The sequence below is a fragment of the Cnephaeus nilssonii genome (genome assembly GCF_951640355.1).
Source record: "Cnephaeus nilssonii genome assembly, chromosome: 6".
In the NCBI taxonomy this organism is placed as follows: domain Eukaryota; kingdom Metazoa; phylum Chordata; class Mammalia; order Chiroptera; family Vespertilionidae; genus Cnephaeus; species Cnephaeus nilssonii.
The window spans coordinates 13,622,462-13,647,647 of NC_137077.1; positions in this window are offsets into that span (position 1 = coordinate 13,622,462).

Here is a 25,186-nt window from a genome sequence, read left to right on the forward strand (position 1 = left end):
TCACATTCTATTGCTATGAATTGGCAAACTCCTGTCACATGTAGGAGGGGATATTCACCATTCCGTGTAAGAGGGGAAGTCTTACAGCTGGGTCTTCCAGGAACACTCCCATGCTAAAAGGGAGACAAAGGAATTAGAAAACCTTCTGAATAAAAACTCCAATTTAATGTCTCTCTTGCTCTGAAATCTTATTTTGAATGAACATCACCTTCCTCTTTAATAGTGGACTCCTTTGTAATATTCTCATGTCTCTGCAAATGGATGACCATGACCAGGTCAAGTAGAGTAACGGTCAAGTATGTAGAAGGAAAAAAGGGAAACACATTAAATTTTTAAAAATTATTCTCTCTTTTGTTATTATAAAAATGATCTTGACCTTCACTACATTAGGTGTTATCAATAACAAACTATCTGTTAACTGATAATGTATAGCAATGTGACTGCCACACCAGGGGAATGTGTCACAACAGTTTATAGTCTAGCCTTGTAAAATCTCATAGACTTCCCAGTTATCTCAATACATGAAGCAAAGTTTTCAATAATAAATAATGTCTATCAACTTTCTAATACGCACGAGAAGTTGGTGAGTATTGGATCTCTGATGCCTCTAAATCAACATTTGGAGCCATAGTTGCTATTGTATCAGTTGCAGTGAATGCTGTAAGGACAGAAGACTGAGCTGGAAGGGTTTGTGACCCTGGATACTCCCTGCAAAGAATCTTTTCCCTCTCATGAAATTATTTATGTCATTTGGTGTTTTGTTTTTTATCACTTCAGTGTTTTTTTTTTAAAAAAAGTAAGATAAAAAGTGTCTGTCTAATGAAAAGGTCTTGTTACTTTGGTTCTAGTTAATCATATGTTGCTGAAATTCCAAAATTTGAAGCGAACCTCCTGTACTTTGCTTATGAAAGCTGGTCGGTGTTATTGCTCAAAATCTGGCCATAGAATAAGCCTGCTTTAAAACTGTTGGAAGTCCCAGGGCCAGCTCCAGAAAATGTTGGGCAGAAAGCCCTGTTGTCATCTTTGAGTCTTAATATTCATAAAGCGCACTTCAGTGCTGCTTAATTTCAGCTTTCATAACACGGGCACTCCAAAGTGTCCCCAGGTCTGTTGGTAATCTCAGGGTTTTTGTTTTTAGATTTTCTTCTCTCTGGTTATCCTGCTTTATTCCAAAGGGGAGCTTGAGGAAGAGGGGCAGCTGGCTGCTCCTGGCTGTGAATTTGATTTGATCATTCCTATAAAAGAGAGACTTCAAGTGTCTGGGTTTCCAATGCAGATTTCCTGTCCCAACAGCTCTTTCCTCCATGTTTTGGGGGATCTGATGGGTAGAGCTGTCAGAGATTGTGCTGGGTTCTCCCTTTCGTAAGTGTTCCTTGGCTGCAGATAAAGCACACCACTGGGCAAGGTAAGGCCTAGGAGGAGAAATTTCAAGTGGACAGACTTCCTGCATTCTAAAAATACCTGAGAATTTGGCTGTCTACAGGAAAGGGAGATTTCTTCTCAAGACCATCAGACTTGGGATGAATATTCCCTTCCTTGACACTGCCCACCTTGAGCCACCAGTAAAGTGTACTCATTCACTTGGAGGGATACAATATTCTATTTTGTAATGTACAGAGATACCATCTGTAATTTAACAGGGAGTGTATGTTTATTACCCATCTATTTTCTTGTATAAATGTTGGGATTATGCAATAAATGGTTCTTGAATGCTAACCCTATGCCAGCACTCATTCTAGGCTGAAGGTTCTCAAACTCTTTGGTCTCAGGATCCCCTTATAATCTTAAAAATTATTGAGGACCCCAAAGAGCTTTTGTTTGTGTGGGTTTTATCTAGCAATATTTATCCATTTATAAATTAGAATTAAGAAATTAAAAATATTGATCAATTAATTTTAAATTAACAATAATAAATCTACATAGTAATACAAATAACATTTATAAATGTTATAAAATAGCTTTATTTTATTAAAAAAATAGTGAGAAAAGTGACATTGTTTCACATTGTTGCAAAATTTTTTAGTATCTTTATTCAATAGCTGGATTCTGATACTCTGCATTCAATCTGTTATATGTTTTGATTAAAGTATATAAAGAAAATCTGTTTCTCATATGCTATGAAGTTGGAAAAGGAGAAGTATTTTAATAGCCTTTTTTAGATAATTGTGGATAATCTTCTTTGATGCTTAAATAAAACTCAATTAGCAGTAAGTTCTTAAAAGTTCGTTGCAATTAGAAATTTGAAACCATATCAATGAACTCTTTTAAATTAAAATCTACTTGTCTACTAGTATCTTTTACTCAGAATGGATTCTTTAACCATTCATAATTTTGTAACTTCATGCGTTGTTTACTTGGAAAATGATAGATCACTGAGTTATTTAGATAGTCTAAAAGTTGACACACTACCCTTTTAAAAAAGAAATCCTCACTGGAGGATATTTTTTACTGACCATAGAGAGAGAAAAAGGGAGAGGGAGAGGGAGAGGGAGAGGGAGAGGGAAAGAGAGAGAAAATCATTGATGTGAGAGAGAACTAAGATCCGAGGATATTTTTTACTGACCATAGAGAGAGAAAAAGGGAGAGGGAGAGGGAGAGGGAGAGGGAAAGAGAGAGAAAATCATTGATGTGAGAGAGAACTAAGAGAGAGAATCAAATCCAAGATCCCTTAGTGCACAGGACAACACTCCAACCAACTGAGCCATACCGTCCAGGGCTGTACCCTTTTCTTAAGAAGTCAGTAGATGTGGGTTCTCCCAGGAAAGGGAGCTGACTTTGTACAAGGCAACTCCCTTTCCTGGGGAGGGACTTGGCTGTAATCCATCAACAGCTTACAATTTTGGTTGGAGGAAGGGGAGCCTTGGTGCTAATAAGAATTTGGTACCACACCAAAACATCCACCATGCTTAGCCTCTCTGAATTTTCTTTTCCTTATTTATAAAAGAGATAAAAATCAGAACAGTTGAGTGACTCAATTATGGTAATGTATAAGAAAGGACTTTATTAACAATATGAGTATGCAATAGTGATTGTTGATCTTACAGGGAACTTATGTGACTTTAGTGCATTTGCCATGAACCCTATATAATATTTGAACCTAATATTAGTTTTTTTCCATAGCTACCCCTCCATATGGCCTTCCCTACATGACTATAAATCATATTTGTGGCCTGTTTTTCTCCTCTAGAGACTGCTGTCATGCATAACTGAACCATGTTCCCATGTTAGCAGATAAAGAATTTACCTTCTCTTAGAGGAAATTATTCTTTTCCTTTTCATTCATTGCTGTCTCTCTTATACATTTAGAGAAGTAGTCTAGGAAATTATTGGGAGAAAGGAAACAATTCTATAGTAGAATAAGTTCGGGCAATAGCTTTTTATGCAAAGTTTACTTACTCCAAGATTTCTTGGAGCCTTTAATAAGCTAATATCTTATGACCTCTAAGGATGAATTATACTATGAGGCACAAGACTGCTGGGAACCAATTCCAACATGTCATATAATTACAAGAGTTTCATCAAAAGGTTGGTGAAGCTTGGGAGCTCAACAAGGGTTGAGTCAAATGTAGTTTACCTGTTGGAACAGCTGAAGGGCATTTCCCCAAACCTGAATAGGATTGTCTGCTGCCAGATAGCTTAGGGCATTCATTTTATTGCCTCCTGTTGGCCAAACACCTGAACAGCTGTAGGCTATTCCCCAAACTGACAATGTTTCTGTAAACCTACCCTTTGAAACCATACCCTTTACAGTGTATGCCTCCACCTTGCCTTAGGACAAATTGTGTTAATAAATAGCACAGGGTCCTAGACAAGGGAAAGTCTTCTAGCTCCTTTAACTGAAGATCCTCTGACCCCCAATGCCTTTCAAAATTATCTTTCATCTTTGGACTCCTTGAATCTACACATCAGCCCCTTTCTCCATATTGCTGAACCCTCTGTAACACTGGGACAAGAACCCTGGCACAAGACCATATAATGCAAGAATGCATAGACTTTTTTCAACCAGTGACTAGAATTCTGAAAAGCTGACTTTGAGTCATTTTGCCTAAAATGGGGAAAAAGTGATTCTAGGGCTCAATGTATCTCAAAGTTCATCCTGTTAGCTTATGTTATAGATAGACAAGTGAATGTATATCCAGGAGTTTAACAGAGTGAGGTCATTTTGTTTTCAGAAAATAATTTCTTAGAAACATATCTTGTGTCCTACACTGATCACCATCCAGTATTCAAACCGTCCCACTGGCGGGGCCATCATCACCTTTGGGTCCAGGAAAATCACACTCCTATGTGGTTCCTGGGCTGTATGGAAGGACAATTTCACTATCAATTTAATTATTTGGCTCCTCTCAATACAGCAAGCAGAAGTTTAAATTTATTTCAAGATGTAAATTGTAAAAGTAAGTTTTATTCCAATTAGGGCCTAATCAATTCTAGTTTCTTGGGAAATGCTTGGCTGTTGGCAAGCCAGAACCTACCTAGTCGTAAGGCTCAGGCCTGATGTGGACAGGGCCTGGGATGAAGACCTTATGATTGAATAATGAGTGAAGGGAAGAAGTGGAATTTGAAGGGAAAGTGGTGTAAGTGTGAAAGAAAAGCAGGTTTCATATAATTTCAAGCTATTAGAAAGCCTGTGTTTTGCTCACTAGAATACTGGACTGAATTCTCTTAGATTGTCTAGTTCTAATATTAAAAATTTAGCCCTAGCTGGTTTTGCTCAATGGTTAGAGTGTCAGCCCACAGATGGAAGGGTTGCAGGTTCGATTCCGATTCCAGTCAAGGGCATGTACCTCGGTTGCAGGTTCAATCTCCAGCCCTGGTTGGGGTGCATGTAGGAGGCAACCAATCAATGTGTCTCTTTCAGATCAATGTTTCTCTCTCTCTGTCTCTCCCCTTCAACTTCCACTCTCTCTAAAAATCAATGGGGAAAAAATATCCTCAGGTGAGGATTAGCAAAATAAATGAATGAACAAACGGATGAATAAATACATAAATAAATTTAGCAACAGTAAGTGTACATTGCACATTCATGGTTAATCCACATGTAAGGCGATGGGATAAGAAATGAAAGACATTTTTGGTTTTATGACCCATAAAATTAATCATCTGTCTGCTGACCTTTTATGAAGATGAGATAGTGGAGAGAAAACCAGACTAGGAGTCACAGACCTGAGCTGAAGTCTTGATTTCGTCATGGAATGACTCATCTCTTGGGCAAGCCATTTCCTCTCTCTGGACCTGTTTCCTGCTTAGTCCCAGGTGGAGGCTGGCACCTCCCAGCTTCGATAGTCCATATGCTCTGGCTCCGTGTCATTCTTATCTTCTTAAACACTGACCCACTCCCCTATTTCTTGTAAGACCAAGGCCAAAGTTTTTCAACTGTTGTTCAAGGCCATCTACTTTCTTACTTTCCATCCTTTCCAGACACCTTTTAAGCTCACTTATTTCTCCAATGGCAGGTCCGCATTCCTGCTGCTTATTCACAACCAGTTCACATGCAAGGCCAGCCCCAGTATCACCTCCCTCTGAGTCCTTCTTGATTACTTTTCCAGGAACAATCTCTCCTCTAATGCTGATGGTCATTGTTGTGTTTTGGCTCTATCCATTTACTGTAGACTACTCTTAGTTTTTCTTTCCCATGTAAATGTTTACCTCCACAAATATATGCTGTTAAGATATATAGGATAATTTTAATTATTTTTTTTTAAATTTCAAGACATGGTAATGAAAAGAACATAGTGGAAGTTTGTTAACTAGTTTTTTTATTTTTTTATTTTTTTAATTTAAATACTGGACTTCTCCAACCATTTTCATGGACATATAAGCAATCCAGCTCATTTCCCTTAGGTTGAAGATTTCTATTTGTCTGTAGCCACAGTGATAAATACATTCACACATTCTTACTTGGGCCAATGTATCAACAGTGGATTTATTTATTAGATAGGTTTCCTTGAGGAAGAGCAAGGAGGCCAGTGTGGCATCAAGATTGTGGTTGTGGCTATGGAATGGTGACAAGTCACTCAGCTCATGTGGTCTCTTTAGATGCCCACTCTTGACAATCATGCTAACATCTCCTTATTACATCTAAGTGTTCTGTGCATTTCCATAGTACTCACCAATGCTTCATGAGCATAATCTCATTTACTCCTTACAATCAACCCCTGCAGTAGGGACTAGATTACAAATTAGGAAGTCTTAATAAAGAGATATTTAATTAGCTTCCCTTGGTCACACAGAGAGCACACAACAGAACTTGTATTTAAACCAGGACTTTTGCCAGCTGGTGTGGCTCAATGGTTGAGTGTGGACCTATGAACCAAGAGGTCATGGTTCAATTCCCAGTCAGGGAACGTGTGCAGGAGGAAGCTGATCAATGATTCTCTCATCATTGATGTTTATATCTCTCTCTCCCTCTCCCTTTCTCTCTCTGAAATCAATAAAAACATACTATTTTAAAAAATAATAAACCAGGACTTTCTGAGTCAGGGGTTAAAATTCTTACCTGGAGTGGTCAGGAAGAACACATAAGAAAGTTTGTAGAGTACCCTCCATATCAGATATGCTATATACATTTTACTTAAAATGTTCAAATTAGTGGGATTTCTTTTCGGTACTTGACTGAACTGAGCTAAAGAAGACCTTCTTATGTCATTGGTCCACTCTGGGCAGAGAGTGAGTTAGAGCATGGAAAAGTGTGGCTCCCTACTTTGGAAGTCCTAAGAGAAATTATGGTGGAAATGCTGATAACTTCAGTCTGTAGGTATTGATGTGGAAGGGTCCAGGGATTACCAGAGGTGGGAGGACTGTATCTGAAGGCAACTTACTTAAGGAGATGCAGTATTATAACAGGAGAAGCATTATAATGGCATTCTGGACTAAGCAGCCAGGCCACAGAAACAGCAGTGGCCATCAATGTTACCCTGGGCAAGTTACCTAACTTGCCTTAGTTCTCTAAGCCTTATTTTCTTCATCTTTGAACTGAACGTAGAAGAATCTGCTTCACAAGTTGTTGGAGGATTAAACAATAGGGTTCAAGTACTGAACACATTTGCTGAGTGCTTATCATATATTAGACACACTTTAGATCTTGGAGACTCAAAACAGGGAACAAATCCTTGCTCCCAGAGATGGTTTATTCAGAAGAGACACACAATAAATGAAATAAACAAGCAAACCTTATTGTCTGCTTATCATTGATAAATGCCAGGGATAAAAATTAGGCAATGAGCCAAAACTGGTTTGGCTCAGTGGATAGAGCGTCGGTCTGCGGACTGAAAGGTCCCAGGTTCGATTCCGGTCAAGGGCATGTACATTGGTTGCGGGCACATCCCCAGTAGAGGGTGTGCAGGAGGCAGCTGGTCGATGTTTCTCTCTCATCGATGTTTCTAGCTCTCTATCCCTATCCCTTCCTCTCTGTAAAAAATCAATAAAATATATTAAAAAAATTAGGCAATGAAGTATAGGAAGGGGTGCTAGTAGGTTAGGAGGGATTAAAGAAGGTCTCACCAAGAAGATTGCATTGGAGCAAATCTAGATTCTATAAAGGAGTAAGCCATGTAGTTAGGCAAAGAAAAAGTAAGAGCAGGAATGTGCCCGAGGAAGAGCAAGGAGGCCAGTGTGGCTGAGCAGAGTGGAGGAAAGAACAAAGTAATAGGAAATGAAGTTAGAATCGGTACTGCCTTATAGGTTATCACAACTACTTTTAATTTACTCTGAGTGAGGCATGAAGCCTTTGGAAGGTTCTGAGCAGAGCAATGACATGATGTAACTGAACAGCAGGACTTTGGCTGCTGTGTTAAGAACAGACTGAGGAGGGACCATTAGGAGACCATGGCAATAATCCAAGCTAGTGAAGAATATCAACGCAGCTGCTCCATAAAATTCACATAATTTCTCCCACTGTCTTGTATGAACATCTGAGTCCATCCTAATTCCCATGTGCTTCAGGGCACCCTGGGAAGCTGTGGAGACAGATCTCCCTTGCTGTTTGATTAGGTCCAGATATGGAACCCCAAAAGCCACCCCCCCCCATAGACCAAATAAAGAAAGTTCTCTGAGTCATGCAGCCACTGTCAAGACATATTGGTGGCTTCAGAGGCATCCATCCAAAGCAGGGAAGGTTTGCTTCACCAAGCGGAGAGCCTACACCCAGAGGAATGTCAAATCAAGCCTTTCTCACATTGGGATGATGGGAGGGCCTTCTGTTTTCTCTGGCATTTGAGCAGATTACATTATAGAACAGATGAGGTTTCAGATTCTCTGGGGACCCAGGTTGACACTGGCATCATTGATATAGTTCACCCTGGGTTGCCTCACCCTGAAATCTCTTTGAAGCCTGCATACCAGGTCCCCAAAAGAAAACATGTGCAAGACAGCTTCCACTGTAATGCATTCCCCCTAGTTACACAAACTTGGCTTTTCTACTATTTAGAAGCAGGTGATAAGTGGTTTATTAAAAATTATTATTAAAAAGTGGTTCAGATTACCTTACACAAGCATTGGTAGATGTCTGGCTCCCTCTCACATAGCCATCTGGTCTGACCAAATCATTTCATGCTTTCAGCTAGACATACCTTGCATGAGGTCTTTGACATGGCAGCTATGTGATTGGCTTTGCCAACCCTGACAGAAAGGCCAGGCGAGCTTACCCTGTGTTCTCCTGCTGAAGCACTTTATTTAAGGCTTTGGTGAGCAATGTAGCCTGCCCCAGGTTATCCCAGACCTAGCAACCCACAACCATGCAAAAACACAGAGACTCCCCCAGAGGCCTTCTGCAACAGTTCCATGGCCAAGTGCAATTTTGGCACCTGGAAATACAGCCTTCTACTGGAAAACTTCGCCTGCTACTCACCCTCTAAGAGCTGGGAAATAGGGCCAAGGTTGCAGAGAGGCTGTACCCATTGAAATGCAGCCATCTCAACTCTCTCCCAAAGGAGTGAATGTCCAGGAACTGAAGTTCATATGGCACAGCTATTAGTCTATCTTTCCATTGGGAGCCAATAGTCTCATACATCACTTTGAAATGGTTTCCATGTTGCTTGGCCCTCGGTAGCCTCTGTAGGATGGAGTGAAGAATCCAGCCCCCTTTCTAGGATAGCAACTCTTAAAGGCAAGGAGCTGGCTTGCTTATGTGTCCATGGATACAGTTGGAGAAGGTCAGTGGTTAAAGAGAGGGCATTACTGTGTTGCTCATCCAGTAGGAGCAAGATGATGGTAGCTACAGTGGCAGCAGCTGCAGGGATTGTGCCACAAAGACCACTGATAAGCTCATTTTAAACTTGCTTTCTGGCTTGGCACACCAGCCTTTACAAGTATCAGGCTAAGGTGCAAAACTAAAGCATGTCCCCTTCCTAATGTTGCTGTCTTCTCCTCACATTGTCTTTTGGAGAAAAAAGAATGAGCAATATGGGGAAGGATGGTATAACCCTGGTGCAGATAAAAAATAAAGACTTAAGGATGTTAGGTACCGGTGAACTCTTTAGAAATACATATAGTAGCTTGACTCCCAAGAAAGCTAACGAAAATACAGATTTTATTCATAAAATCAGAGTATATGTAATGAAAGAGTTATAGTTGAGGCTGTCCACACAACCTAAATCAGCCTATAGACAAATAGGAGGCAAGTAACCAGAGTAGTAAATTAATTTTGCATATGTGATATGACTGAGAATACTGAGTATGTTTATTCTAATGAAGTTAGCTGTGGTTGTTATTTTCAAATACTGCATATAGAAAAGGGACATTGCATGGTGTTTTCCAGAATGGGGTAGCCATACCACCATTGAAAAATTAATAATACATTAATAATAATGCTAATTATTAATACATCAATACAAATAATACATGTAATTAATAATATATTGATAATAGAATTAATAATTATTTAAAAATACAAAACAAACACATCAAACCTATGAGTTCACAGATATTAGGGCTCAGTTTTGAGATTAACATAGGTGTTGAAGTTACAATGAGTTGAAAGAAAAAACATGAAGTGGTTAATGGTATAAGTGTGTGATGTTATATCATGCGAGCAGTATGGAAACAGTAACCATGTGGATAGCAGATCAGATTTCTGAGTGATCCCATGGGAGAAAATGAAAACCAATGAGTAGAAGTTCCTGAAGTAGGTTTCAGCTCAACATATAGCAGATTTACAATCAGTTCATTGCAATGATAAAATGGGCTACCCCTAGCATGAAGAAATTATTCAGGCCCAGGAGTGTGAGAGCACAGCTAGAGAGCACTTGCTGGTGATGGGGTAGAGGAGATTCAGGCATCAAATAAGGAATTGGACTAGGTGACATTCAGGTCCCCTCTGGCCCTGCTACTGTGGGACTGAGTTCTGCATCCTCTTGCTCAGCACAGAGACTCCTGGCCTTTTTATGTTAAGAAAATCTGTTGTTTGTTTCCCTTTATTTGGAAAATGTTGGGAGGAAATCAACATTATATTATCAGAGATGCCCTGGGTTCCTATTAGGCTGAGCTGGTAATGACTGCCTCCAAGGCATTGATTTCAGCAATTAGCCATGGTTCCTATCTCCAGCTGTAACATATTAGGTAGAACTCATCACCTCATTCATTCGCATTTAGTTTGTCTGTAAAAGAAGACCATGTTCCCCAATAATAAAAATTGGATCTGGGGAAGGAATTGGATCTGGGGGAGGAATGAAACTTCCCCTGAAAGGAGAAGTAAAATGTAAGTGTATTCTCAGGCCACTGGTTCCTTTACTGTAGTGTGTTGTTGTTTTTTTCACTTTTCTTTTTTATCCTCACCTGAGGGTATGTTTTCACTGATTTGAGAGAGAGAGTGGAAGGCAGGATAAGAGAGAGAGAGAGAGAGAGAGAGAGACAGAGAGAGAGAGAGAGAGAGAGAGAGAGAGACAGAGAGAGAGAGAGAGAGAAGAGAAAAACATCGATTGGTTGCCTCCTGTACTTGCCCCGACCAAGATTGAACCCAAAACCGAGGTATGTGCACTGACTGGGAATTGAACCCACAACCTTTTGGTGTATAGGACAATGTTCCAAACAACTGAGCCACCAGGCCAAAGCTATGTGCTTATAGCCTTGGGTGAGTTACTTAATATCCCTGAACTTTCTTTTTTCTTACCTCTAAAATGGGAATATAATACCAATGCCATGGTTGCTAGGAGGATAATGATTATAAAGTACATAATGTCATATTTATCACATCACAGGAGCTCATTAATTCATAAGTATTCTTATTTGACCCCTTTCTTTTCATCATGATTACTATTTACGTAGCAAATGGAATTCCTGTGACAATGCTTTTAATTAACTTCTCCAGTCACTGATTCATTCAGCAGACATTTCTGAAAGTGCCTATGAAACCAGGCTCAGTGCCAAGTAAGCACATGATAGTCTCCATTATAGAGACCAGAGGCCAAGCTTGATAACAGTGTTTAATTATAATAATACTGTACATTTACCCAGCCCTGCATGTCACAAAATACATTCATATAACACAATACCATTTAAATCATCTTCCAAATCTTGGGATACAGCAGGCTCCAGGAAGGCAGAGACCATATCTGTCTTGTTTATTACTAGATTCTCTCTCCCTAGCACAGAGTCGGGCACATCACGGGGAATCCATCAGTATTAGTTGAAAGAATAAAGGAAGGGATTGATGAACCAATGAAATTAGCCAAGAGGAGAGTTATTGATAACATCATTTTACAGGTAGAGAAATAATGTGTCATTGGCTTTGGTAATTACCAGTCACTGAGTAAAGAAATAATTTCATCAACTAAACCAGTTGTGGGGGAGATGACACCTTACCCTTCTACTTTCTTGGACATGAAAATGAGAATAAAGTAATGCAATCTAAATGTAATATATAATAGCAGTAGTAGTAACATTAGCAACAATGAAAACTACCATGATGCAGTCTTTGTCCTAGGAACTCCATGTGGTCATAATGAGAGTGATGGATGCGTTCTACAGAAAACATATTTGCGACTTACGGTATCTTCCTCAGCTGTGGTCTTCCTTGGAGCAGAGCCTGTGTTGCTTCCTCTTCAAATCTTCCTCCACTGGTAGAAATTGCAAGCTCATGAGAGTAGGCTCTTTGTCTTTTCCAGATCTGTATTCATAATGTGTTGTGCACATAGTAGGTATTCAACACACCTTTGATGAATAAATAAAAGGATGGTTTGACTGAAGGTCAGAAGAAATGCTCAATGGAGCCTAGAGTCAGGAGGAAATTTGAGGAAGGGGACACTTGAAATAAGCCTCAGCTGAAGTTTGATAGACATAGTGACTATGACACATTAAGAGGGCTGTAAGAAGGTTATGTGTCTTGTTTAAAGACTGGGCTGGGTGTGCGGTGGGGCAGAACTGGATTAGCTCTCAGCCTCTTGTGGGATCTTCCAGTCCTTGGCACCAGGGACCAGATATTTGGTATCAGTCATCACCCTGTTCTTCTTCCCTATTGCCTTGGTCAGCTCTATTGGTTTACCATTGGTTTATTGAGTTAGACCTTTGTAAGAAAATTGGAGCCACCAATGCCTATGGGAGCTGACGGTAAGAAACTTGCATTTTTTCCACTAGCATGATGCTCCACGAGCAGTCATCCCAGGGGAATGGCATGGATTTATGAGAAAGCAAATCAGAAAAAGCTTCAGTGGTCAAAAATGTGTGGGAAATGGAATTTCATTACTGCATAACTTCCCAAAGCCTTTACCTAACACTCTAATTTCATAACAGGAGTTTGGGGAACATGGTGTGCTGAGAGGACTCCTAACCTATTTAACCATGGCCCTTAGAGGGGCTATCATTCAGGACTGGTGCTTTATAGCCCTTCATTCTGTGGGAAGCACTGTCATAACTTTTTTATCATGGAAGTACTTGTCTATTTCTTGGGCACTTAAATATTTATTAATTCATGGACCTTCTGCAGATATAAGAATGTTTATTTCCTCTCACCTTCTCCCATCTACCCAGCTGGCTTTGTCATGAATGCTCTTTGATCCACTCGTCTGCCCATTTTGCACACTAGAGGGGAGTGTTGAGCCTATTTAGAATTTCCCACTCTTGAGAAAAACTATGGTGAAATTACCCTCCCTTTTGACATAAAATAGGGGGACTAGGTAGCCAGTAGCTGTTGCTCTTACTATAAGAACCATTGTGATGGACAGCATTTTGTCCAAAATCCCTAAATTCAGAAGTTCTCAAAAACCACAGGCCAATTCTCCTCAGAAATTCCTCTGTCTGTACTTCCAATGCCTAGGAGGTTCCAGTCCTCACCCAGGTCCTCTGGGGGTTTGTGAGTGGGTACAAAATAATGACAAATATATAATACTTTACACAAGAAGGGCATTTTTTCTGTGTTATCCAATCTAAAGTATTACAAAGGTTGGAATGGAGAAACTTCGAGTTCAGTCACAGAGACCCTGCTGAGTCTTTCTTTAACTTCTGAGTAAACTCTTTGTCTTTCTTTAGCTCAATTCTAGACTTGCTGTCTTGTTCTCAGGATTCAATTTGAGCCCTATTCACTTTGGGAAACACTGAGGACTTACCAAGTGGTATAGAAAATTAAACCTGAGAGAGTCACCATCTCTGAACTCCTATACCCAGCCCTGGATCATTCAAGGCTTTGTGTGGCCTTTTGAGAGTTTTCATTTGTGTTCTTTTTCTATCAACTGTGTTGTGAGGGCTTCAAGAATCAGGGCTCTATGTGCCTATATTCCCCAGTTGGAATACCAAAGCTTGACTGAAGGAAGCAGAGATGTGTTGAGTTCCTACCATGGTTCAGGCATTGAGCAAGGTCCTTTCATGCTTCAGCTCAGTTAAGCTGGAGTTTGGCTGCGAAATTGGCACCCTTTTCATGAAGCTTCAGACCACTCGGAGAGTACAGTTTAAATGGAAGAATACATAGGGTGACCTTACGTCCTGTTGTCCTACAATAGTTGTGGTTTCCATCTGTTGTCCTGGCATTGTTATTAATAACTAGTGGCCCGGTGCATGAAATTCGTGCATGGAGGGGTGTCCCTTAGCCCAGCCTGCACCCTCTCCAATATGGGACATTTTTCTCACAATCGGGGATCGCTGGCTCCTAACCGCTCATCTGCCTGCCTTCCTGATCACCCCTAACCACTCTGCCTGCTGGCCTGCTCGCCCCAACTGCCCCCCATTGCTGGCCTTCTTGCCCCCAACTGTATCCCCCTGCCAGCCTGCTCACCCCTAACTATCCCCCACTGCCGGCCTGCTTGCCCCCAACTGCACCCTCCGCCAGCCTGCTCGCCCCCAACTGCTCCCCCCTGCTGGCCTGCTCACCCCCAACTGCCCTCCCCTCCTGGCCTGATCGCCCCTAACCACCTCTGCCTCGGCCCCACCACCACGGTTTTATATGGAAGGACATTCAGAAGTTCTCCCAGTCTAATTAGCATATTACCCTTTTATTAGTATAGATGCCTCCTTTCCCTCTTGAAAGTGTGCTGACTTTGTCTGCAAGTGTTATGATAGACTCTGGAATCAGGCATTTTGGGTTTGGATTCTGGCTCGTCCACTCACTAATTGTGTGACTCTGGGCAAGTTAATTAACTTCTCTGGGCTTTAGTTCCTCATGTAGATATGGCAGATGATAATGTCGTTGTAATGTGGTTGTGATAAAGATTAAAGTTAATAATGCAAAGTGCTTAGACCAAAGCCTTTGGTTTTCCTGGAAAGGTGAGGGGACAGCTGAAAAGCTGCAACTAGTGACAGACAACTTATTAAACCAGAGAGATTCAGGGTCAAGTATCCCAGAACCCTTATGCTAAAAACAGCCTTGCAGAGTTCTTGTCCAGAAGTTGCAAATGTGGACTCACAGCCCAAATGTGCCCATCACATGTATTTTGTTTGGCTTGTTAAAAAACACACACTAAAAAAAAAATTAAAACTTAGAAAAATTTAAATAAAAATCCAGATGTAGAAGATTTGTCACCTCTGGATGGCACTCCCACCTGGTCACAATTGACTGAGGAAGAGGAACAGCTTTCCTGCTTAGTTGGAACATGCGGCCTCCAGCCTCCCTTAACTGTGACCAGGCCAGCTGCATTCCTGTTACCTGTCCTGTTCCTCTTACCAATTTATAACTTAGATGCCACTTCCTGCTCTTGGATAAGAAAACATAGGGTTGGAGATTTTAAGTGACTTGTGTAAGGGGTATGGCCCAGGTTCTGGACTTACATTGTGTGTTGGGGTGGGGGTGGGGGAGTCCTCTCATCTTCTGAGAAGGGCCTTGAAGAAGAAAGAATTTGGGAAGCCTATAGGGTTGGTCTTGCTGAGGTTCTCAAACTTTACTGTGTATCAGAATCATGCGGGACAAGGATTAAAAATGCAGCTTGCCAAAGTCATCCCCCCTCCCAATATGGTTTAATAGAGTTGGGGTCACTGGGCCCAGGAATCTTTATATTTTAAAAATCCTTCCTTCCTCCTCCTCTGTTACCCTCACCTTCATGATTCTGAAAAAGATGATCCAGGAAAAATACTTTGGGAAACACTGAGCTATTTGTAACATTCCAGGTGGGATATATACCTTGGATGGAGTGAGAAGGTGTGGGAAGAACAGGACGAGATTAATCAGAGGCTGGGGGCAGAGAGCTGAAGGCATGGGGGAAGTTAAGTAAAGAGATTTGAGTGTGGTGGGTCAGATAAAGTTGGGTTCTCATAGCCTGAGAAAGCTTTTTTTAAAAATTGAAATATATTTGAAACATAACATTGTATATCTCTGAAGTATAAAACATGTGGATTTCATATCTGAATGTATTGTAATCTGATTGCCACTGTAGTGATAATTAGCACTTCTATCACATCACATAGAATTTCACATAGAATTATCCCTCCTTTGTAGCCAAACCTGTAAAAACAGAGAGTAACATGGTGATGACCAGGGGATGCAGAATGTGGGGATATAGGACAGATGCTGTTTGAGGATAAAACTTGCAATGAGTAGTAAATACATCCTAGGGAGCTAATGCACAGAATATACGTGACAATATCCTATATAATAAAAGCCTAATATGCAAATCGACCAATTGGTAAAACAACTAGTGGAACTACTGGTCCCTATGACACACACTGACTACCAGGGGACAGATGCTCAATGCAGGAACTACCCCCAGCCGCAGGCCCCAGGCCAGCCAAGGTGGATGCCAGCAGGGACCCCTCAATTGCCCCACCAGTCACCCCACAGTGGGAGGCGACTGGCAGCAGCAGCAGGGAGTAGGGCCAGCGAGTGGGTGGTGCTAGGCCAGCCAACACAGGTGCCAGCGGGGGCCTCCTGATCGCCCAGTTGATCGCCCCATAGACTGGCCCTGATCGCCAGCCAGGTCTAGGAACCCTACCTGTGCACGAATTTTGTACACCAGGCCTCTAGTTGTATTATAATCATCAAACTTGCTAAGAGACTAGATCTCAATGATTCCAGTAAAAGGCAAAAAATTTTAACCCATAAAATGTCAATTCCACTGAGTCAGACAGCCTAGCCTTAGACAGAAAGTAAAAGCCTGATGTTGGCTGAAGGAAACAACAGAAGAGGGTGAGATTCCATGGTGAGAGCAGCAATAAGTTATCAGGGCTGAAGGGTGCGACCAAAATGTTAGTTTTGTGCGTCAGGTAGGGCTTAATAGAAGTACCATGTAAGCACCCTTTGAAGGATCTATTGACTCCTTGATTATAAAGAACCAAAATGAAGGGGGAACTCAGCCTGGGGTCCTCCCAACCCTCCAACCTGTCTGATATCCCACTCTTTCCCCTACTGTTCTCTGCTCTCTTCCATCTAGTTAATTATGTTTCTTCTTCTTTCTCTTCCCCTCTCTACCTCTCTGTCTCTTTCGCTCTGCTCTCTCTCTCTCTATTCCTCTCTCTCCCAATATGTAAGTCACAAACCACACAAGTAATCATAGCATCAAAAAAATATTTGGGGACAAAACATCCATCACCACATGAGGAGAATCCAGGGGAAGAAACAAAGCCTTGAAAAAAAGTTTCTAAAGTAATAGTCCTTGTCAGATTCCAACCAGCCAGGGCCTCCAAATGGAGAGGCAGAGGTCTCCTCCTGTTCCAAAGTCCTGCGCAACATCCCCGGAGCAGTTCCGCTCCCACTGTGCTTTTGCCTTTGACTATTACTGTTAACTGTGCTTTATCATGTCATTTTAGCACCAGGTCTGGCACATTTCTCTGTACAGTAAAAGCTAATGACCCGTATGGTTTTTGGCAGCCTTAGACAATATACATGCTCCAGTTGGAGCAGAGTAAGTCCTTGGAGTCTATAGCTGTGTGAGCAACCTTAGGCTGTGCTCTGTGCTTCATGGGTCTGTGACTATCATAGCTGTGGTCATTGCTCAGAATTATTAATATTCCAGAAGCCTGCTGTGACCTTCCCCCCTACAGAGCAGGCTTTGGTAATACACAGCTTCACATTGAATACCATCCAACTGAAATTTATGACTGGAAGTGGCAGAAGGCCCGCATTATAGCAATGTCTCACCTTCAGTTGGCTCCACAGTTTGGACCCGAAGGACATCATGGTATTTATTCAATTCAGAATCCATTTATTGTGCTCCTGATGTGCTGAGCACTGCGTTTAGATGCTAGAGAGGGAGAGATGACAGGTCCCACTTCCTGCCCTGAAGAAAGTGATCTGGTGAGGGGTCAGGGGCATGCCACTTAGGTCCCTGTATGTGAATAGATTTCAGGCACAATCCTTGGCAGATTTTAGAGAAAAGCCCCCTCCCCCATTCTTTCATTTGCATCCCCTGAACCCTTGCTATTGGACATGCAGTCCTCAGACAGCAACGGCACCTTGGAACTTAAGAAATAAAGAATCTCAGGCCCCACTCCAGACTGATTCAGACTAAAGTCTGGGATGCCCTGATCTAAATCTGTGCTTCCCAAACCTGGATAGGTTAAAAAAATCACCTGGTGCCTCCATTTTTGTTTGCAGGTGCCAGGAGAATTTGTTTCAAGTACCCATTCTTGGGCCTCACCCTCAGAAATCCTGACACCCTAGGTTTGAAGCAGCGCTGGAGGTGTCCTTACAAGCCCCCCCCCCCCAGCTGATCTGTGGACTGGCATTTGGGAATTAGCCTCTAAAACCATGGTTCTCAAACTTGGTTGAATCTTAGAGTCTCTTTGGGAGCTTTTCAAAATCTTGATGCTCAGCCTATACTCTGAGCAGTTAGATCAGAAGCCATGGGTATGGGGCTAAGGCAGCAGTGTTTTGAAGTTCTTCCAGGTTACTCTCATATGCAGCTAAGGTTGAAGACCATATCCCTAAACCAGTGCTGCAAAAAACATCTTTAACCCGCATAAGAATCTCCTGACATGCAATTCCACTGGGCCAGCCGAGACCCCGTGGTTTCTAATTGAACTAGGGCTCCAATTTTCCTGGCCCCTAACCAGGGTAAACCTTCTAGGCAGGATAGTGAGGGCTCCATTGGGACTACCTGCATCCCTCGTAAGGGTCAAGTTGAGGAAGCTCAGACTGAAGTTTAGTAGCTTTAGTCCTTCTTGTCTAATTTAGATGTAAGTTCCAATGCCTTGTTTCCTGTTGGGTTGTCCAGGGTAGAAACCTCTATCCATAAAGCCTAGCTATTCCCATACACAGGTATTTTTCTCAGCACACTGGGCTCTAGACATGTTGGTTTTCTTTCATTTCCTCAAATGCATCCTCTTGCTTCCACTTCATGGTCTTTGTACAAGCTGTTTCCTCTGCCAGGAATGTTCACTCTTCCCTCTCTCCAGGTATCCCTCAAAACCAAATCAGATTCCCCTACTGTATACTTGTGTATCACCTTGTACCTATACTTTATCACACTTGCCACAGTTTTAAATTGTGTATTATGTTAGTGTTTGAATAATTTCTCTAAGCAATTCCAGTTAAGACAGACACCACATCTCTTGGGCTCAGAACTGTATTATAGCCACTTGTGTTGTGCCTAGAACACAGCAGGGACTCAATAAACACTTCAGTAATCCCAAACTGATCCTCCCAGGCATTAGAGGGCCCAGGTCCCTTACATATTCTTCCCATCCCACCCAAGATGATTGCCATTTGCCTCAAACAGACAAGCACCATTCTCATTCTATTTGTTAAGACAAACACTTTAGCTCCCGCTAATCTGGGCATCTCTCCATTCCCCCACCCCCAGCCCCTGGCAACCACCATTCTACTCTGTTTCTATGAGTTCAGCTTTTTTAGATTCTACATGTGAGATCATACAGTATTTGTCTTGTTCTCTATATCTATGGGTCTGTTTCTGTTTTTTGTTTATTCATTTTTTTTCAGATTCCACATATAAGTGAAATCATTTGGTATTTATTTTTCTCTCTCTGATTTATTTCACTTACCATAATACTCTCTAGGTCATCCATGTTGTCACAAATGGCAAGATTTCATTCATTTTTAAAGATTCCAGTGTGTGTGTGTGTGTGTGTGTGTGTGTGTGTGTGTGTGTGTCCCACACCCCTTCTTTATCCATTCATCTATCAATGGACATCTATGTTGTTTCCATACCTTAGATATTACAAATAATGCTGCAATAAACATAGAGTGCATTTGGTATCTTTTAACTAAAGGCCCAGAAATCCTCTCTCTCTGTATACTCTCCAATTTCCCAGCAATCAATATGTTTTGTAGGCTTGAGTCAGGTTAGAACACCATATGGAGAGATAGTCTTGTCCAAGAGACTGTCAAAGGGTGTTTCAAATGAGCTGGATAGCAAGCCCTTCAATCGGGTGCTATGTGCAAAAGTGCTTTAACAACTATGAAGTAGGCGGCAACACTTATGGATAAAGCACCTACTTTGTGTCTGGCCTGTTCTGGGACAGCACTATCCAATAGAAGTTTCCACAATGATAGAAATGTTCTATCTCTAGCTGAAACCGGTTTGGCTCAGTGGATAGAGCGTCGGCCTGCGGACTGAAAGGTCCCAGGTTCGATTCTGGTCAAGGGCATGTACCTTGGTTACGGGCACATCCCCAGTAGGGGTTGTGCAAGAGGCAGCTGATTGATGTTTCTCTCTCATCGATGTTTCTAACTCTCTATCCCTCTCTCTTCCTCTCTGTAAAAAATCAATAAAACATATTAAAAAAAAAAAAGAAATGTTCTATCTCTGTACTGCCCAATATAAAAGCTACAAGTCCCACCTGGCTGCGGAGCACTTGAAATGTAGCTAGTGTGACTGAGGGACTAAAGTGTTCATTGTATTTAATTTAATTTAATTTAATTCATTGAAATTCAATTGGCCATAATGCAATTACAGGGTATGTTACATGTGTTAAAACAAAGCAACCCTCAAAAGTAAGTAGTAAATGCCTGTCCTCTTGTATAAAAGAAGAAGAAATCTCAGAGAAGTTAAGAAACTTTCTAGGAGTCGAAGAGCTAGCAAGTGGCATATTGTCAGGTAGGATTTATTATCCCCCACCCCACCTCTCTCTGATGCCTTGCCCAGGCATTTTCCTTCCATATAAAATTATGTATATTATATACATTAATTATATTATATTATCCTACATAATAAAATGGTAATATGTAAATTACCATCACTCCGCTACGCCCACGATTGGGCCAGCAGGAGGCGCAGGGGGCGGGACTCCGGGTGGCCGGGGTAGCTGATTGGGCCAGCAGGACGCTGAGTTCGCGGAGCCAGTGGTGCCGTGAGCTCAGCGTCTGTGCCATGGCCGCGCCGGAGGCTTTCGGAAGGCCTGGGGCACCAGCGGACAGACAGCCAGCCAGCTCCCCCGCGATCAAAAGCCAAAGCGGGGGAGCTGGCTGTCTGTCTGCTCCGGCACAAGGCCTTTCGAAAGCCTCCGCCGCGCTGGAGGCTTTCGGAAGGCCTGGGGCACCAGTGGACAGCCAGCCAGCTGGTGCACCAGGTGCATGATTAAATCATGCACTGGGCCTCTAGTATTATTATATTATATTATGTTATGTTATGTTATGTTATGTTATGTTATGTTATGTTATGTTATATTATATTTTATTATGTTATATTATTATATTATACTAGAGGTGAAATTCATGCAGGGGTGGAGGGATGTCCCTCAGCCTGACCTGCACCCTCTCCAATCTGGGACCCCTCGGGGGATATCCAACTGCCAGGATTGGGCCTAAACCAGCAGTTGGACATCCCTCTCACAATCTGGGACTGCTGGCTCCTAACCGCTTGCCTGCCTGCCTGCCTGATCGCCCCTAACTGCCTCTGCCTGCCAGCCTGATCACCCCCTAACTGCTCTCCCCTGCTGGCCTGATTGCCCCCAACTGCCCTCCCCTACTGGCCTGATCACCCCCTAACTGCTCTCCCCTGCCGGCCTGATTGCCCCCTAACTGCTTGCTCCCCTGTTGGCCTGATCACCCCCAACTGCCCTCCCCTGCTGGTGTGATCACCCCCTAACTACTTGCTCCCCTGTCGGTCTGATCACCCCTAATCGCCTCTGCCCCGGCCCCTGCCACCGTGGCTTTGTCTGGAAGGAAGTCGGACGTCCAGAAGATGTCCTATCAACCTGGTATAATTAGCATATTACCCTTTTATTAGTATAGATTATATTGTATTATATTATATATATTATATTATATTATATTATATTATATTATATTATATTATATATTATATATTACTATTATTCTCTTGAAATCTATCATTACATCAATTAAATATTGCTATATGCAGATAGAGTCACGCTAACCCATTCTCTCCAGGAAAACAAGGTTAGCTAATATGACTTGTACCTGTGGAGAGAACTCATAGTTGCTGATGGGTGACCCAGAATCCCCTCCCCTTGAAGAGACTTTGGAGTAGGTCTTTCTCTTGTTTTTCCATTCTTACCACTGAGACAATGGACGATGACCTCAAAAGAAGTCAGCTATCAAAGCAAGCTGGTAGTTTGGGGGCAGCAGCTCATTTCTTCCAGCAAACTTAGACTGAATTGATTTCCCAACACATGTTTATAGATGTGTTCTCCTGAGTTCCACACACAGAGAGCCATTTCCCTTTTGAACAGCTTGTCTGGTTACATCTTGTAGTAATTTATCTGCATGCTCCCTGCCAACTGGTTCGTAGGGAAAACATGTTTGATGCATAACAATAGATCATTTGGGGATAAATCAAACTCTTAATGAAGTCCTGCTTCTCTTCAGCCAGGCATTTCGTTCAGAAGAGTCTCTCTTGGGCTCTATTGACTTGAAGAAAGGGAATGTGGGTGCCCCAATCTGTGAGACAAGTAGGCGCACAGAAAGTTGATTTTCTCCAAGACAAGACTAACGACACAGCATCCCTGGGGTCCCTTTTCATGGAGTCCAACTGAAACCACTGAAGTTGGATTGAAGAATAGAGCCTGGAGACAATTCAGATTAGATCTATGTTTGGAAGAAATGAGAGATCTATTTTGCCCAAAGCCTCACACTTTCCTTGGAGGGATGCCATGGCCGCCCACACACCCTTGTCTTTCCCAGTTCCTGTAAGGAAAAAGAAAGTTACAAGGAGATAGAAAGTAGAAAAAGAAAAGGGGGAGGGGGGAGAGAGAAAAGAATGAACTGAACAGAAAATCTAAAAGAAAAAGAAGGAAAGAAAAAAGAAGAAACAGTGGGGAGGTCATGAGCAGCAAGGATGGGAAAAGGGAAAGTAGAAATACGTCAAAAGTTTCCATTTAAAACCACATGAATCATAAGCATTGTTACTCATTAGTTCTTGTTGAGTCCTTGCCACCTGTCAGACACCATGCTAGGTGTTCCCTCACCCTGCTACCAACCAAGTGAGACTTAGAAAGCTTGAGAAAACTGTGGTTAAGTCCTGCAAAGCCCTTATCCTGCACATCTACAGCACACATGCTACTAAGAAAGTATCCAATCTGTCTTTACTGCCCTTTTTTTCAAGATCTCCAGAAGTGGAGGAGTCAGAGGCTGATCTGTGGAGGGAAAAGGCATGATGAGAGAGTCAGAACAACTGATATAAAAGTTTTAATCATATCAGTCTGTCCTCATTTGAGGACATGCATCACCCATAGACACGCTTAAATGCCAAGTCAAACACATCTTGTGCTTTGAGTCTGAACTCGTGAACTCCCCCCGGGAGCCTGCAGGGACTGGTATATGCTTTTCATGGAGTTGGGGGGTGCATTTAAAGCTAAACTCTGTGATTGTTTTCTAAGGAGAAAAATGAGCTGTGCTGGTGCTTTTTTTTTTTTTAATGAATGAGGAACTCTTTCATCAAGTCACCCCCTTTCCCCAGTCTTCTCTGGCTCCCACTGCCTCCAGGATCAAGTCCAAACTGTTTGTCCTGAAATCCAAGGCCTTCCACAGGCTGGCTCCAGACAGCCTTATCAACAGTGTTTTTCCACCATGCTCCTCTGTGAACTATCAACTCCAGGGAGGCTGGCTGCTCCTTCTTCCCTCCCTCCAAACACACACATACTGCCCCTCAAGGACAAACGATAGCTCCTTTACCTTCCTATGTCTTTGGTTCTTTCACCTGAAATACTCTTGCTGCCTCTCACTCTTTTCTAAACCCTATGTGAACTTCAAGGCCAGTTGCTTTGGGAAGGAGTCCCTGACGGTCCACAACCATAGTGACCTCTTCCTCCTCTGCTCCTTCATGACATTCAGTTTTGGTGCCACTGTGATGGCAGCTATGGGTTGTGCCTGTGAAGGGACTTATTCTCTCTGGCCTGGTATTCCTTTGCTCCCCTCCCTTCATGTCCAACAACATTGTCCTGTTGTCTATGCTTCCGTATAAGTAGCTCTCCATCTGTTGATTTGCTAGGATGACCTAGCAAATGAGGTCATCTTTATTGCTCTCTCATCACCTACCCCAATGGATGGTATACAGATGATACTCAATAAATGCTTGTAAAGTATATTTCCATTATTATTGTGTTTTTCAGTTGTGCCTTAATTAACAGGCAAATACACTGAAGTAGGACTTAGAGAGACTTCTTTTTTAAAAAAAATATTTTTATTGATTTCAGAGAGGAAGGGAGAGGGAGAGAAACATCAAAGATGAGAGAGAATCATTGATTGGCTGCCTCCTGCATGCCCCCCTCTGGGGATAGAGTCCACAACCCGGGCATGTGCCCTGACTGGGAATCGAACCGTGGTTCCTGGTTCATGGGTCAATGCTCAACCTCCAAGCCATGCCAGCCCGGCAAGAGAGCCTTCTTATGAGTACGACCCTTTTTGGAGAAATAGCAAGCATGTGAAATACTTATGGGGGGGAGTCTCCTCTCTCCTGTGCACAGCTTTCCTTCTCAGATGGTTTCTTTCTTGTGGTGTGATGGTTCCCTTAAGGAAATTCGAAGTGTTATTTCCCTAAAAGGAAGGGTGGAAATAGGACAACTGGGGCAACTTCCCCCTAACTCTTTGGAATTCAAGGATTGGAAACCAAGTACATCATGTCTCACAAGAACTGGAATTAAGAATGACATCATGCTCAACCTTTCAGGACCACCTGGTATCCTATCTCTGCCTCATCTGGTGCACCAGATCCATTCTCCTCTCTGAAAGGGCTCTCTCCACCACACAGCTCAGCTCCACAGGGCTCTGGGCTGCTGCAATTCTAAGTGATTTTATAATCCCTTCCATTTTCTTCCCCACTTGTTGGCAACAATCACTGTTTTCTAATTCCAACATTCTGAGTGAAGAATGTGATTACCCTTGCTCACTTAGCCTTGCCAAGCCAGAGTCCCTGGCAAGCTTCAGGATAGGCCATCACCGAATCAGGTGCCATCTCTGGTGAAGTCAGCCACTGCTGAGAAGTGGAGGGTGGAGGGAGAGGTAAGGTTGCCGAAAATATGGCTGCCTAAGCCAGCCCCATCAACAGAGCCTGCGGGCAAGTACAATGCCCCTTTCATTGGACTTTTCTATGAAAACAGACACTTTCATAACAGGGTAGAAATCACAAGTTCTTACAAAAAGGTCAGACAAGCAATATAAGTGAGTAAAGCAGTCTGGTGGAAAGCGAAGGGAAATGGTGGCTCCAGCAATTGTTAACATGTGGAAATGTCGCCAGATCTCTCTGTTTTTAAACAGAAGTCATAAGCATGGCTTTTAGTGTGAAGTGCCTGAGCTGTAAAACATTGTGCAAGCCAAACCAAACTTATCTATGGGCTACTAGTATATTAGGCCTGCAGGCTGTCAATTTGTGGGTCCTAACTTTAAAAATGATGTACAGGGGCAGATTTGCTGCAA